The following is a 12,060-nucleotide window of genomic DNA, read 5'->3' as shown; positions in this document are numbered from 1 at the left end:
CGCTATGCACTTAGTGTATTTTGTGTGCGCGCGTGTATGTGTGTTGCGCGCGCGCGGGTGGAGACAGTGATCTCGCAGAGAAAGAAGGATTGACTTAATTTGTCAAATGTTTATGGTAATTATGTGGAGTAGACACCAACCAACAACACGACAACGCATACAATAACCTTGCCGCCAACAACATCAACAGGCCACTAGAGCCACCACGAAGTTGACGCCAACGCCCACCATATTCGACTAGGTCCTCGGCTGACGCCGTCGCTGCTGCTACCGCCACTGCACCTCACCACCATCATCACCACCACCACTACTACCACTACAACTACCACTACAACCACCACTACCACTACCACTACCACCACCACTCCAACCAGTGCCATAGCTCACGATGATTATGGGGGTTAAGGAGGGTGGGTCTCTACAAACTCGCCTGATCCGGGAGTTAGCCGTGTCCCTCGACTATGCTAGGCCCAAACGGCTGGACCTCCTCCTCGACATGCCTCCCGTCTCTCGAGATACGTCTCTCGAGCACGCGTGGAATGCCGATGATAGGTCGATGAACATCTTCGTCAAGGAGGACGACAAGATGACGTTCCATCGGTATCCAGTAATCCGTAGTACAGACTGTATTCGAGGGCGAGTAGGATATACGAGGGGTCTTCATGTGTGGGAGATCAACTGGTCCACCCGGCAACGTGGGACTCACGCAGTAGTTGGAGTAGCAACAGCAAAAGCTCCTTTACATTCTCATGGCTACCAGGGTTTGGTGGGCATCAATGATCAGTCATGGGGCTGGGATTTAGGACGAAATAAGTTGTACCACAATGCTAAGCAGGACGTCTCAGGCATTACATATCCTTCTCTATTAAACAATAACGAGACTTTTGTCGTACCAGATAAATTCTATGTTGTTCTCGACATGGACGAAGGCACTTTGGCATTTGTTGTGGAAAATCAGTACCTGGGGGTAGCGTTCCGAGGGTTGAAAGGCAAGAAGCTGTATCCTATTGTCTCGGCAGTGTGGGGTCATTGCGAGATTACAATCAGATACATAGGCGGTCTAGATCCGGAACCCCTGCCACTGATGGACTTGTGCCGGTATGTGATACGACAGGCGGTTGGAAAACAGCAACTCTCGCGAATCGAGGAACTCAATCTCCCACTTTCTATCACGCAGTACCTTCTTGTACCGCGACCGCAGGTGATACTCGAAAGCAGTTAGCCCTATACCTGCAGCTCTCTCTCTCCTCCCCCCCCCCTCCACAGCTGATCATCAAGTCCATCCTCCACTCCTCTGTAACCCTGCTGCACCAAAGGAGTCACTCTGTAGCAAGTTAGAGCAACGGTGGATAAGGTGAGATTAAGCATCTATAGTGACAGTGGATAAAGTGAGATATAGTGTTTACAGCATCAATTGTTTGATAATAAAACATAAAAAGAAATTCAAATTTTGTTTTCATTTTCATAATTTTTTTTTAACATCTTATAAAATGGACCGTCTATTTTTTCTCAGACAGACTTGGGGGGGGGGGCTGGCTTCAGCGCTTTCGCAATTGTGTATAAAAAAAATGGACCGTCCATTTTTTCTCACCAGCTAAAGATTCTTTTTATTCAGACTGACTTGGAAGCTGGCATCAGCGCTTCCGAAAATGAGTATTAACCCTTGATGGAGGAATATGTTGATTTATTAAAAAAAAGGACTATAACAAGTTATGGTTTTTAATTTTATAACGCTTTAGAACTTATTTATTCGTATTAAAAAATGGACGTCCATTTTTTCTCACCAGCTAAGGTTAGGTTAGGTTAGGTTAGGTTAGGTTAGGTTAGGTTTAGGTTAGGTTAGGTTTAGGTTAGGTTAGGTTAGGTTAGGTTAGGTTAGGTTAGGTTAGGTTAGGTTAGGTTAGGTTAGGTTAGGTTAGGTTAGGTTAGGTTAGGTTAGGTTAGGTTAGGTTAGGTTAGGTTAGGTTAGGTTAGGTTTAGGTTAGGTTAGGTTAGGTTAGGTTAGGTTAGGTTTGGTTAGGTTAGGTTAGGTTAGGTTAGGTAGGTTAGGTTAGGTTAGGTTAGGTTAGGTTAGGTTAGGTTAGGTTTAGGTTAGGTTAGGTTAGGTTAGGTTAGGTTAGGTTAGGTTAGGTTAGGTTAGGTTAGGTTAGGTTAGGTTAGGTTAGGTTAGGTTAGGTTAGGTTAGGTTAGGTTAGGTAGGTTAGGTTAGGTTAGGTTAGGTTAGGTTAGGTTAGGTTAGGTTAGGTTAGGTTAGGTAGGTTAGGTTAGGTTAGGTTAGGTTAGGTTAGGTTAAGTTAGGTTAGGTAGGTTAGGTTAGGTTAGGTTAGGTTAGGTTAGGTTAGGTTAGGTTAGGTTAGGTTAGGTTAGGTTAGGTTAGGTTAGGGTTAGGTTAGGTTAGGTTAGGTTAGGTTAGGTTAGGTTAGGTTAGGTTAGGTTAGGTTAGGTTAGGTTAGGTTCCTTACTTTGGTTGTCCTGTCGCAACTGCCTGATTCCTGAAAGAACTCGAAAAAAGAAATTACTAAAAGTTTTATTAGATGAAGATAGAAACATATAAGACATTTGACTGAGGACTAGATGAGAAGATACAACTCGCCTGTGGAAAAGGAGAATACTTAATACTCAGAAAATGTAGCTAAAGGGCTTTTTATATTGGATTCAGGTGAAAAACCTTCAACACCTGGTAGGGAAGCCCAGGGAACTGGGGTTCTATGCTACTATGTCTTAATTTTACTGAGTATATACATATATACATCTAAAAATCTCTCTAAAAAGTGGGTATTTTTTTGCCATTATTTGTATGCTTTTTATCTTTGTATATATATGTCTATATATTTTTCATTTGTTGTATTTTCATATTTTTGAAAATTATTAATTGTCTTATCGATTTTTTTAAAGCCAAAGATTATCTTGGTTTAATCAATTCATATTTTCCTTTGTTTTCGTTATTTCTTTAAGAAATTATATATATATGCTCTAAGTCCTTTATTAATTATTATTTGAAAATTTTCTATGAATCTTCAAAGATACTCGGTATATTTATTTTCATTAAGGTTATCTTGTTATTGCTCAACTCATTTTTCTATTTCTTTATATTCTTCTGTTATTTTTTTCTTTTTGATATTCTAAATCTATTCTGTTATTTTTCATTTTAATATTCTGGATCTTTTCTCCTATTATTTTCACTTTGATATTTTTAATCTATTCAATTTTCTATTGTCATAGGGCATGATTTTTTTAGTTTCATTTTGTATTTAGGGAATTGGGGATCTTCCTCTATCGAGTAATTAGGCGGCTCTTTTATTTTTTCTAATGTTTTTCTGTTTTTATATTTTCTAGGTAATATCTTTCTTTATTATTTTGCAGGTTATCTATAGCTTTTTAGATATATTTTTGTAGCTGTGAGAGGGTGCAGAAAGCCGGAGTCTGTGGGATGTGGGGTGCCTCTCCCAGTTCCTCTCTTTGTTGGCTGCCTGGAATGCACTCCTTACTCGCCTACTGCATTGTCTATATCTTTATTTATATTAATATTTGTAGTGGAAAGTCTATATGTTTCTCTTTTGTATTATTATATTTTTTATTTTTATGTGTACATACTGATTTTTCTTATATTGTCTATTTTTTTCTTTAGATCTTATTTCTAATATGAAAATAAATCTTGCCTTGTTTTATATATTTCGCTTTATGTTTCTTGCTCTGATATTTGCATAGGTTTATTTTGTCTGCATATTTTTTATATATGTGTGTGATATATATATTTCTCTATTTATAGTGTTTAGAAAATATTTGATTGCCGTCTTTTATTTTACTCTGATAATTATAAATATCCTCGTTTTTCCTTTTTGTTATTTGTTTGTTTCTTGCCTTGATATTATTCCTCACTAAGATTATAAATATATCTATATACATATTTTGCTGTCTATTTTTCACCTTCGATTGTATATATTATATTATATGTATATATTTGTTTATATATCTGTGTTTATTTATTTTGTATCTGTTTCTTGCCTTCATATTTTTATTCCTTATATGTGAACATATACATTTAAGTGTATATTTCTTGTTTAAGGTATTTAGTATGTTCATTTATTATCTTTTAGTCTTTCTGAGGTCTAGGAAATTGAGCTCTGACTAGATGATCTGCTATGGTCTTTCCTTTCCTCCAAGCTATCATGGGATGGGGGCCTGTAAATTTATTCTCCCACGGCTTTCCTTCTGCATTTTCTATTATCCATTCCCATATTTCTTTTAGGGAGTTATTCAGGACATTCTGCAGTGAAGGAGAGTATAGCATGGGAAAAATAAGGCGACCTAGTGGTGGTCTATTCTTTCTTTCTAAAAGGTTTTCTCTGTTCTCTTCACCAATTCTTTTCAGAGCAGATCCTAGGGTTCTGTTACAATATCCTCTTTTCTTGAAAAACATTACCATGTCTGCTAATGCCTTGTCTAATTTCTGTGGCTCACTCACTATTCTTTTGATTCTTAATGCCTGTGAATATGGCAAAGATTTCTTGAGGCTAGGTGGATGGCAGGATTGGAAGTGCAGGTATTGATGCGTGTTTGATGGTTTGTGGTACACTGTAGTTTGCACTTTTCCTTGGTCATCCAGATACACCATAGTGTCCAGGAATGGGAGTTCCTTTTTACTATATTCCACTGTGAATTTCAGATCAGGGTGTATCTTATTTACTTCTCCATAATATTCTAGAAGTTCATCCTCTGTGCCTGTGAAAATGCCAAATATGTCATCTATGTATCTATAGAAGACTGACGGCTGAGTTGTAAGCTTTTTCCTTTTAATTTCTATGCTTGCATGTACAAAGATTTCTGCAATTGCAACTGAGACTGAAGCTCCTATTGCTGTGCCTTTTCCTTGTCTATAGAAATTGTTATTAAATCTCAGGAGTGTGCCTTGCAGGACATGGTCTATACCCTCCTTAATTAGATAGGGAGGGGGAGCTATGATGTTGTACTCCATCCTCAGTTTTTCTCTTACATATGCATAATGTTTTTCATAGAAATTAGCCACGACCCATGCGGCTTCTTCTTGTGGGATGGAGGGATATAGAGATACTATATCAAAGGAAAATATTATTGTGCCTGGTGGAAAACTTGGCAGAGTGTTTATTTTCCTTAGGAAGGCTGTCGTATCCTGTAATCTTTCTGGTAAGAGGTCTAACAAAGGAGTAAGGTAAGTGGTTAGAAGTCTGTCTACTGGTCTTGTGGGGGCATTGCATCCGCTCAAGACTGGTCTACCTGGCCATAGCCCTGTTTCTGGGTCCTTCTTTTTGTGGGTTTTAGGTAATATGTACCAATGTGGGATAGAAGGGTCATGTTCCAATAGGGCGTCTCTTTGGCTTGCTAGAAAACTTCTTCTTACTCCTTTAGAATTTTGTGAGTTGTCTAGTGTATGAAACCTATTCACCAGAATTTTACTTTCCCTTTTAACTGCTTGTAGGGCTTCATTTGGGTTATTCAGGGCAATATATGTTTCAGTATCTGAGAGGTGTGCTTCCCCCATTAGTATGTAACTTTCTTTTTTCAGAACTACCAATGCTCCGTCCTTGTCTGCTTTCTTAATGACAAGGTTTTGGTTTTGAGCTAAGTCCTTAAAAGCTGTCATCTCCTTTTTGCTCATGTTAGGGTGACATCCTTTTAGGATTCTTTCTCCTACATCCATGGTTTCACAGTGCACCATGGTTTCTAAACCTGGTAGTTTTTTGGTAGGAGGATTTTCTCTCTGTTTTCTAGGGAGTTGCGGAGGTATTTTTTTCTTATCTTTATTTTCTTCATATTCTATTCCTCCATTGCTTGGCATAAGAGAGTCAGTGAATCTTTTGTTTATTTGCTCTTTTAATCTATTCATTGAGCTTCCCAGATTCTCCAAAAGTGATTTCTTTGGTGGAGGACCTGGTACAAAAGATCTCCCTTTACTGAGAACAGAGAGTTGGGTTCTGGTTAGGGGCACCTCAGATACAATTAGATCCTTCCCCACCTGCTGTATCCTTCTCCTTGCCACTGTTCTCCTCCTCTTTGCCCTTGGGCCCACTGGTAGTTTCCTCTTTGCGGAGATCTGCCATATCTCTGCTGTGGTCTCCATGGCTGTGGGTGAGTTTCCCAGTGTGGGGGTTGCCCATTGTATCTCTGGAGGGGGTGATACCTGTGTTGGTATTCCCTGTTTATCCTCCATGTTTGGTTTTGGGGGGCTTCCCTCCATGACTGGGGGTATCTCCTCCTGTCTGGATTCCACCTCCTCTGTGGTGGTGCCTGAAAATGGTTTTGTTCCCTGGGGTGGGGGGCTCTGTTTGGGGCAGTGTGGCCATTTCTCTTTTTCTGCGGAGCCCTTGAGGGAGGCTGTTGCCTGAGGTTTTTTTGTTCTCTTTTGTTTTGGGCTGCTTGTTCTGGTGGGTGATTCTTGGCTTTCTGGGATACAGCTTTTTTCTTTTGTATTTCTACGTTTTTTGAGTCTGTTTTCTTGTTTTTCTTTTCTTTTTCTGCTTTTCTGTTTGCAAACTGCCTGAAGGACTTCCAAGTCTCTGGGTCTTTCTTTTTCTTTGGGCCTGTTTCTTTTTCACTTTCTCTTTCCTTTGCCTCCTGACATTCTTGTTCATTCACTCTTTCTGGCTCTTTGTTGTCACTTTTGGTCGTTTCTGTGTTCGTGATTTTCTCATTTAAATTCGCGATCACTTTTTCCAACTGTCCTACTGCTCCTATTACTTTTTCTAGGAGATTATTGCAGGCTTCCTCTCTTTCCTTAAGTCTAGATGGGCAGGGGGGAGAGGATGGGGTTGGTACAAAGAGCTCTAGTGTGCCTGGGCTTCTTATTGAATTATTTAGAGGAAGTGATATCTGGGTATCTTCCTCATTTCCCTGTGGCATGTCTATTTCTATAGGGGTGTCTATTTCCTGCGGGTTTCCCCTGTGTTTGTTTCCACCTGGTTTTCTTCTGTGTTAGGTGGTGGGGTTGGCAAAGCCCCTCTTTCTGCATTGTTTTCTTCATTTTCTTCTGTTTCTCTATTGGCTGAATTATTCTCTATGTTTATTTCTTGGTTTTCTACTGTGGGAGGCTCTTTTGTTTCCATCCTAGAATTGATACCTATATCTTTCATACACTCTAGGACCATGTTCTTTTCCTCCGTTGACATTGTCATACTGGTTTTTTCTTTCATGTATCTTATGAGGGGTGTCTCTTCATGTAGGATGTAGTGGTTATCATTTGGGGGCTGTAACTTATCAATCTTTTTAGCTGCAAGTTTTCCTCTCTTGAATGCATCATGGCAGATCCTTCTGTGAGAGTGGGGGTAGGTACTTCTTAGCCTGTTTTTTTCTTTTATGATTTTCCTACGCACTTCAACTGTGCTTGCCCTTATTGCTGCTGCCATTAGCCCTTGCCATCTTCTTGCAGCTCCTTGCAAGATCAGTTCTCCCATCTCAATTACCCACATAGGTGGTAGATGTTTCATATTCTCATCTATGTTACTTAGTGTGAGGTTGAATCTGTCCGTCACACCTTTCAGTTCACACCTATCTAAGTATCTTACTATTGCTCTTTGGATTGCTTCTTCCTTGTATAACTTTGTCATGTTTTTCACTTCTGTCTCTTCATCCTGAGCAGAGAGTGGGGGATGATCTTGCAAATTAAATATTTCATCCGTGAAAGGGTCTTCTGGGAAGCCTAGCTGTACTTCTCCTCCTAGTAATAGAGGTGCCAGAGGACATGCTTGGATAGCTGGGCTTGTGTTTGCCCAAGCTGATGGGTGAGTCCATCCCCCTGTTAATGCTAAGGGGTTCTGTAATAGGGATTCTTTTACTTTTTCTCCTATGGCCTGCAGTCTCACCGCTTCCATACTACTACCTACTGTTGAGACAAGATCATCAATATAGCCTTCTTCTACAGGGACATTAGAAGGTCTGTGGTTTTGTTCAGCCTGTCTGAGGCTTGCTCTAGTTAGAGGCATATTATTAGTTTGTCAGCTTTTAGGTTTTTAGTAATATAAATGTATTTTGTTCACTTGTTTTTATTTATCCTATAACTTTTTTACACTGTTACTCCTTATTTTATAGACTCTTGTAATATTCTAGTCTTCCTTTCTTCTTTTCCAGGTTCCTGAGGGTCAGAGCTAAAAATTTCTGTTTGTTTCTTTCAAAAGGCAGTTTTCCTGTTCTGATCTATGGGAAGGTCGTTCATCGAGTTCTTCAACTGATGTTTTTCCTTACTGGCAATAGATCTTCAACCACAGGGTCTTCTAGCTAAGTTTCCTTTTAGGGAACCTGTACTGGGGGGCAAGGAGAGGAGCTTAGCTCTGTTCAGACTTGATAATTAACACCGAGTTATAATTTTTGTCTTGCTGGGCCAACACAGACAATTTTCTTTCAGTTTTTCTTTGTAAATAGTCCCTAAAAAGGACTGGTCATGTGCAACTTATCTTTCAAGCTTGTCTTGCTGGGCTTACAAGAACAAGGAGTATCAGGAAAATGGTAGTTTCTATAGGAATAGTATAACAAGTAAAACTTCCATGTACTTCCTTAATCTAACAGTCATACTCGAGCACTAGCGCTTTCAGCCAGAGGCTTCATCAGGTGCAGTGAGAGTGTAGACTGAGTCTTTATTCTAACTAGGTACAATATATACACAAGAACAAAGACCCTACAAAGGGGTACATGGTAAAATACTACGCCGACGTCCGGGAAACTCCGGCTGTGGAGAGGAAGGGTGGCTCAGGAAACGGGGGTGGGGGGGGGTGTCCTCTGTTCCTTCTCTGCTACTTCCTCGCGTCGGTGAAGGTGGCGGCCTGTTGCTAAAACTATGTACTTTTCCAAGGGGGAGATCTTCTGTTGTCCTTTTCAAAGGTGATTTTGATAGCTGGAACCTGGCAGGAACCCTTCAAAGGGCTACTCATGGTCAGGATACTAGGTTAGGTTCCTTACTTTGGTTGTCCTGTCGCAACTGCCTGATTCCTGAAAGAACTCGAAAAAAGAAATTACTAAAAGTTTTATTAGATGAAGATAGAAACATATAAGACATTTGACTGAGGACTAGATGAGAAGATACAACTCGCCTGTGGAAAAGGAGAATACTTAATACTCAGAAAATGTAGCTAAAGGGCTTTTTATATTGGATTCAGGTGAAAAACCTTCAACACCTGGTAGGGAAGCCCAGGGAACTGGGGTTCTATGCTACTATGTCTTAATTTTACTGAGTATATACATATATACATTTAAAAATCTCTCTAAAAAGTGGGGATTTTTTTGCCATTATTTGTATGCTTTTTATCTTTGTATATATATGTCTATATATTTTTCATTTGTTGTATTTTCATATTTTTGAAAATTATTAATTGTCTTATCGATTTTTTTAAAGCCAAAGATTATCTTGGTTTAATCAATTCATATTTTCCTTTGTTTTCGTTATTTCTTTAAGAAATTATATATATATGCTCTAAGTCCTTTATTAATTATTATTTGAAAATTTTCTATGAATCTTCAAAGATACTCGGTATATTTATTTTCATTAAGGTTATCTCGTTATTGCTCAACTCATTTTTCTATTTCTTTATATTCTTCTGTTATTTTTTTCTTTTTGATATTCTAAATCTATTCTGTTATTTTTCATTTTAATATTCTGGATCTTTTCTCCTATTATTTTCACTTTGATATTTTTAATCTATTCAATTTTCTATTGTCATAGGGCATGATTTTTTAAAATTTCATTTTGTATTTAGGGAATTGGGGATCTTCCTCTATCGAGTAATTAGGCGGCTCTTTTATTTTTTCTAATGTTTTTCTGTTTTTATATTTTCTAGGTAATATCTTTCTTTATTATTTTGCAGGTTATCTATAGCTTTTTAGATATATTTTTGTAGCTGTGAGAGGGTGCAGAAAGCCGGAGTCTGTGGGATGTGGGGTGCCTCTCCCAGTTCCTCTCTTTGTTGGCTGCCTGGAATGTACTCCTTACTCGCCTACTGCATTGTCTATATCTTTATTTATATTAATATTTGTAGTGGAAAGTCTATATGTTTCTCTTTTGTATTATTATATTTTTTATTTTTATGTGTACATACTGATTTTTCTTATATTGTCTATTTTTTTCTTTAGATCTTATTTCTAATATGAAAATAAATCTTGCCTTGTTTTATATATTTCGCTTTATGTTTCTTGCTCTGATATTTGCATAGGTTTATTTTGTCTGCATATTTTTTATATATGTGTGTGATATATATATTTCTCTATTTATAGTGTTTAGAAAATATTTGATTGCCGTCTTTTATTTTACTCTGATAATTATAAATATCCTCGTTTTTCCTTTTTGTTATTTGTTTGTTTCTTGCCTTGATATTATTCCTCACTAAGATTATAAATATATCTATATACATATTTTGCTGTCTATTTTTCACCTTCGATTGTATATATTATATTATATGTATATATTTGTTTATATATCTGTGTTTATTTATTTTGTATCTGTTTCTTGCCTTCATATTTTTATTCCTTATATGTGAACATATACATTTAAGTGTATATTTCTTGTTTAAGGTATTTAGTATGTTCATTTATTATCTTTTAGTCTTTCTGAGGTCTAGGAAATTGAGCTCTGACTAGATGATCTGCTATGGTCTTTCCTTTCCTCCAAGCTATCATGGGATGGGGGCCTGTAAATTTATTCTCCCACGGCTTTCCTTCTGCATTTTCTATTATCCATTCCCATATTTCTTTTAGGGAGTTATTCAGGACATTCTGCAGTGAAGGAGAGTATAGCATGGGAAAAATAAGGCGACCTAGTGGTGGTCTATTCTTTCTTTCTAAAAGGTTTTCTCTGTTCTCTTCACCAATTCTTTTCAGAGCAGATCCTAGGGTTCTGTTACAATATCCTCTTTTCTTGAAAAACATTACCATGTCTGCTAATGCCTTGTCTAATTTCTGTGGCTCACTCACTATTCTTTTGATTCTTAATGCCTGTGAATATGGCAAAGATTTCTTGAGGCTAGGTGGATGGCAGGATTGGAAGTGCAGGTATTGATGTGTGTTTGATGGTTTGTGGTACACTGTAGTTTGCACTTTTCCTTGGTCATCCAGATACACCATAGTGTCCAGGAATGGGAGTTCCTTTTTACTATATTCCACTGTGAATTTCAGATCAGGGTGTATCTTATTTACTTCTCCATAATATTCTAGAAGTTCATCCTCTGTGCCTGTGAAAATGCCAAATATGTCATCTATGTATCTATAGAAGACTGACGGCTGAGTTGTAAGCTTTTTCCTTTTAATTTCTATGCTTGCATGTACAAAGATTTCTGCAATTGCAACTGAGACTGAAGCTCCTATTGCTGTGCCTTTTCCTTGTCTATAGAAATTGTTATTAAATCTCAGGAGTGTGCCTTGCAGGACATGGTCTATACCCTCCTTAATTAGATAGGGAGGGGGAGCTATGATGTTGTACTCCATCCTCAGTTTTTCTCTTACATATGCATAATGTTTTTCATAGAAATTAGCCACGACCCATGCGGCTTCTTCTTGTGGGATGGAGGGATATAGAGATACTATATCAAAGGAAAATATTATTGTGCCTGGTGGAAAACTTGGCAGAGTGTTTATTTTCCTTAGGAAGGCTGTCGTATCCTGTAATCTTTCTGGTAAGAGGTCTAACAAAGGAGTAAGGTAAGTGGTTAGAAGTCTGTCTACTGGTCTTGTGGGGGCATTGCATCCGCTCAAGACTGGTCTACCTGGCCATAGCCCTGTTTCTGGGTCCTTCTTTTTGTGGGTTTTAGGTAATATGTACCAATGTGGGATAGAAGGGTCATGTTCCAATAGGGCGTCTCTTTGGCTTGCTAGAAAACTTCTTCTTACTCCTTTAGAATTTTGTGAGTTGTCTAGTGTATGAAACCTATTCACCAGAATTTTACTTTCCCTTTTAACTGCTTGTAGGGCTTCATTTGGGTTATTCAGGGCAATATATGTTTCAGTATCTGAGAGGTGTGCTTCCCCCATTAGTATGTAACTTTCTTTTTTCAGAACTACCAATGCTCCGTCCTTGTCTGCTTTCTTAATGACAAGGTTTTGGTTTTG

At 38.2% G+C, this 12,060-nt stretch overlaps 1 pseudogene across 1 annotated transcript; it reads left to right on the top strand.

Moving 5' to 3' along the window:
• The first annotated feature begins 350 nt into the window (after positions 1 to 350).
• On the top strand, positions 351 to 1,747 carry LOC147466489 (protein gustavus pseudogene; annotated as a pseudogene). Its single transcript, XR_015190871.1, has one exon. The product of XR_015190871.1 is annotated as a protein gustavus pseudogene (transcript).
• The last annotated feature ends 10,313 nt before the right edge of the window (positions 1,748 to 12,060 follow it).

Source organism: Penaeus japonicus, unplaced genomic scaffold (genome assembly GCF_977035675.1).
Source record: "Penaeus japonicus unplaced genomic scaffold, GWHDUDI00000001_assembly GWHDUDI00000471, whole genome shotgun sequence".
NCBI lineage: Eukaryota > Metazoa > Arthropoda > Malacostraca > Decapoda > Penaeidae > Penaeus > Penaeus japonicus.
The sequence above is the reverse complement of the archived record's forward strand: the minus strand, read 5'-3'. Positions and strand labels throughout refer to the sequence as shown.